Genomic DNA, 5,112 nt, shown 5'->3' with positions numbered 1-5,112 from the left:
ATAGATAGATAGATAGATAGATAGATAGATAGATACATACATACATACATACATACATACATACATACATACATACATACACACATACATACAAACATACATACATACATACATACATACATACATACATACATACATACATACATACATACATACATACATACATACATACATACATACATACATACATACATACATACATACATACATACATACATACATACATACATACATACATACATACATACATACATACATACATACATATGAAATTATTTTATTTCCTTTACTACCAAATGATTGTATTATTTTAAAAAATATGATGTTTTCTAAAATGTAACCGTATAGACCTAGGCCCAATGCTCCAAAATCAATAAAGTGCAGAAGTTTGGAAATCATAAATCGATGTCTTAATGCTTGACATTAATCAAAATAAGAAAATGATCTTTGTGAACTTCTTAAATATGTTTGACATCCAGCATGGCCGCGCAAAACGAAGCAAGGTCGAGTTTTTTTATCCTTTCTTTAAAAGTAATGTGCTATATCGATATTATAGCTAAAGTAGTCGGGTCGGAAGGCAGGGTTGTCATGCACCCCATTGATATATTTTTTGAACCTACATTTTTGTAATCCTTAGGGTCTATAGTTAATGAATTTTGATGTTCCCAAAATCAAATATTGTCCCATGGGGTTCATTTGGTGCCGTCTTGGACGCCATCTTGGATTTCAACGATAGGGTAGGGTTCACATATTTATCGCTCGACGAAAACATAAACAACAAACAATAAAATGCTATAGTTTCTTTATCCTTTCCTTAAACGTAATGTGCTATAATGATAGCTAAAGTGCTCTGCTACCATTTTCAGCCCAACTCTGTAACTAGTCGTCAATTCGCTAACATTTTGAGCTTTTTCAGAAGCTTTTCATCACATTTTTTGGAGTGACTTTTGTAACTCCTTGTTTGTATATAAAACTTATGCATATGTCGACATAGCTTGCAACAGCGAGTGACCGCAAATCTTGTGTTATTCGAGTATTGATATTTTATATATCACTGCCTGATCATTCATTAAGGCTCGATGCAGTAAAAGAAATACATTTCGTTATTAGAAACGTCGGTCCAAAGGTGTGCAGTATTGCAATTTCTGTTATGGCTGGTAATGAAGCAGACAAACAAAGATGACCAAGCAACTAGCAAGTAGATAATCATTCTTGAGAAGTATTAAATGAATATATTACCTGAAAGAAGTATTGTTATGTTCAGAGTACACAATGTCGACGAATTATCGGCCGCTTTACGGAAACTTGCAAGAAACACGTACGTGTGAAATGTTTATGAAAGTTTCTTGCAAAATAAATTAAGCTAAAATATTTTGTCGAAGCTGTTAACGGCAACAGATGTGAATATTATAGCATTTACGATCAATGTGGTTTTCATATTACTAGGTTCATATCGTCGCGTGAAAATGGTAAAAAACAAACCAAAAGATGGATCTAAAAATTGGCTACATCTAGCAATAAAAGCACTCCTTAGCGTTACTATAGCCTGGTACTTCAATACAAGAGCCATAGCGTCTAACATAATGACCTACATCAATGCCTTCAATACACTAAAAATCGGAATCAACAGAGGAACACGTTGAGCAAAATGGACTTCCTCGACTGTTGTACTTTGACGCCTAGTGCTTTTATAGAATGTAACATTGTATATAAAGATTAAGCGAAGATTTAATGAAATCCTGAAAAACGTACAAAAATGATATAATATCTAAACGTTAGTAAATACTTTGCTCATTGTTTAAAGCCTTTCGGACCTTTTTTAAATTAAAGCCTCACCGTTACACAACTGATATCCGTTTGCAACCTTGACGGTTTAAGTAGTTCTACAATCAATATATAGGAGTAGAACATGGACTCGGCTGCATGCATCGATCCCTGACATAAAGTCACGCCATCTTCATTCATTGTTTATATAAAATTTGCATTGCGCTGAGCTTCATCTCCATGATGACATGATGACGGTAAGACAAGCGATGATAACGAGTGCTCTGGATGATCTCCCAAAAGAATATTCCAAGCATCATAGGACCTGAACCCATTCAGACACACAGTAGCAGACACAGATATCGAGTTGACCAAGATATTTCAGGTCAACGGAGTAGTATCTGTGGACAACCGAAAGGTGTACCACAAACTCGACTCTCGCCCTCTATTGTGCAATTGCAGATATGTGATAAAGAATATTCGATGCGGAAGCAGTCAAAGATACTTAAGTACATTTGTATGTAAATATGTCACTTAAATAACTTCATGAGATAATCCTTATTTTACTTCCTCGTTTCACTATATTTGCATGTAAAAGGCCAGGTAAATATTTAGCACCTGCGCAAAATACACTATTTGAACCTTCATTCGTATTCCGCAGCACCAGTTTTGAGGCACGTGAACAATGAATCGCAGGATAATGGAGATTGTACAAATGTTATCTTTTTTTATCTATGTATCCCTAAGCCTTCAGGCCGGCAACGTCGATAACACCTTTCGTACAGGCAAGTAACTTTCTTACATCACTGTTTTGGCCATTTTGATGGTTGGTTGATCATTTCCCTATAGTATTCATTTTGTTCACATTGGGAGACTATGGTAGCACACTACTTCTCATTAACCAACGAGAGTTCCTTGTTGTTTGGACGATTTTTAGAATCGAACCTCCTCATTTCAACTTACACACACACACACACACACACACACACACACACACACACACACACAATACTCCTCTATGCATTGTACAGTTCAACCTTAAAGCCACGTTGCCGACATTACATCCTCATCAGTGACATCACTCTGTCTCTATTTTTCTCTAGCACTCTGTTGGTAGCCTAAAAATCATGGTAATATAAAATGGGAGCAATTCTGCTACTTGTCAGTACTTGACAAGAACATTTTTGTAAAAGTTTATGTGTTTTATTATTAGGTCAAATACCCATAAGACGGTCAGGATAAAACCAGGGAATAGAGAGTTTTTTCCGGAAATGAAATGCTATTTTGATATGGAAATCAGAGAACATAAAAGATTTTGGTAAATCTCAGTGAGATCAAAGTATAAAAAACAACTAAATTACATTTGAAATGTTATTCTGGTCGGAGAGGAACAATTCAACGAGATTTCATCATGTACCTGGACCTAAAATAACTTATTTATGCAATGAATCAATGTTTAATATATTAATTGGTCTGAATCAAATGAGTATATTTACATCCTAGAGGTGGAGCTAACTTGTCGGGCATAGTATTCTTCTCTAATCGTATGGGGGCATTAGTCTAAGGTGTAGAGAACATATGAAAGTGCCAAGTTATAGGTTAAAGGATGTATATTTACTTCTTCTTCAAGGCCCATCACATCATTGGGGTACATTGCAGGGCGCGAAGAGACATCGTTTCCTTTTCTGGGGGAGACATTTTAGTTCTGTTGCTTTGTAATGAATAAAGCATATATATATAAGTGGATCGTTTGGTAAAATTCACCAAAAAGGAGAAGATGTCTTTGATTCAAAAATTTGCCCTTTTCACATTGTTGTAAGGGAGGTTTGGTCTTCTGAAGATTAACTGTCTATTTCATGTACTCAGTTTTACAATGTTTGAAATCTTTAGAGGGTAATTGAATGGTTCTCTGATGAAAGTTTTTGGTTTTTTTGGTTTTTGTTTTTGTTGTTGTTTTTCTATTTATGTGCTTCTTATTGTAAATTTAGATATTGGCCTTTACTAGTCATCTCAGAACACATACCGTTACCAGATTTTTCGCACGTTATCTTAATAAACAAGCTTAAACGGGAAGTTACAGGACCGTGGGCGCACAATAGGGGGATTACTGATGACGCAGCCATTTGCATTCCCTTGGCGGGAGTTTTTTAATTCTCACAGCATCGCTTTTACCGTGTGATAAATTTGAATAATCATGATGGGCACTTTCTCGACATATGCAAAGAGGAGACAAATAGTCGTACAGGGAAAACATTTTGAAACACATGCGTTCTCCGACAAAAAACGGAACATTTTAAAAGTTTATTTGCGACTCAAGAGTAGTCGCTATATATTCACAGACATCATATGCAAGATTCAGTGACAATGAACGCCTGAAACTTGGCAAAGTTATGGGATTCTGGGACCAAACACGGTACGTCTGATCCGTAGCGTGTTTTTTTTCTACATTTGCCTAGACTTACGATAATCCTGCTTTTAAAGGGGAAGTTCCTGTTTAAGCTACTACGACATGACGTTCAGATAACTATGAGACACTAGGTAGTGTAAAATAGTTTTCAGAAAATATTAGTTATACTTGATACCGCGAGATAATTTTTCAGATGAAATAAAACTTTGGATATGGCCTTTAGTGTTATGAGACAATCACTTGGTATTGTCTAATGTCAGAAAGATTCTGAAACAAATTATGAACCTGTCCCTGACAAATGTAATGTGATGCAACGGAATTGAGAAAATACTATTTTGTAATCAAATGATTATTATTTCTGATGGCATTTCCCGTCTCATTATTTGGTAAATATTTTCAAAAGATCTCCCACTCACACTTTCTGCAGAAATCTACACTGAAATCAATGACAATATATGTGTTTGTTTACAAAGTTTCATCCTTAGAAAATTGCCCGTTAAACACTACATTCACATAATCAGTGTTTGCCGGGTGTTAGTTTCAGGACTTTATATTGATGATTTCGATTTCGATAGTATTTCATTCACAATCAAGTGTTCATGTTTTCAACTAATTGGAGAGCAATATCACTTATATCACAAACTGAATAGTACAATTGAATGCAGCTGCTAGTCAATTTGTATGGATGTACATCAGAACAGGAGTAAGGTGTGACGGGCTTGCAGACCGGTATGAATAAAGCAGAAGATAACATGGCACAGCCTTCTTGACATACACACACACACACACACACACACACACACAAAATATATATATATATATATATATATATATATATATATATATTGATAGATAGATAGATACATAGATGATAGATACGTAGATGCATATATAGAAAGATAGGTAGGTACATAGATACATAATTAGATATATAGATAGAT

Source organism: Ptychodera flava, chromosome 9 (genome assembly GCF_041260155.1).
Source record: "Ptychodera flava strain L36383 chromosome 9, AS_Pfla_20210202, whole genome shotgun sequence".
NCBI classification, from domain to species: domain Eukaryota; kingdom Metazoa; phylum Hemichordata; class Enteropneusta; family Ptychoderidae; genus Ptychodera; species Ptychodera flava.
Note: the sequence above shows the minus strand (reverse complement) of the source record.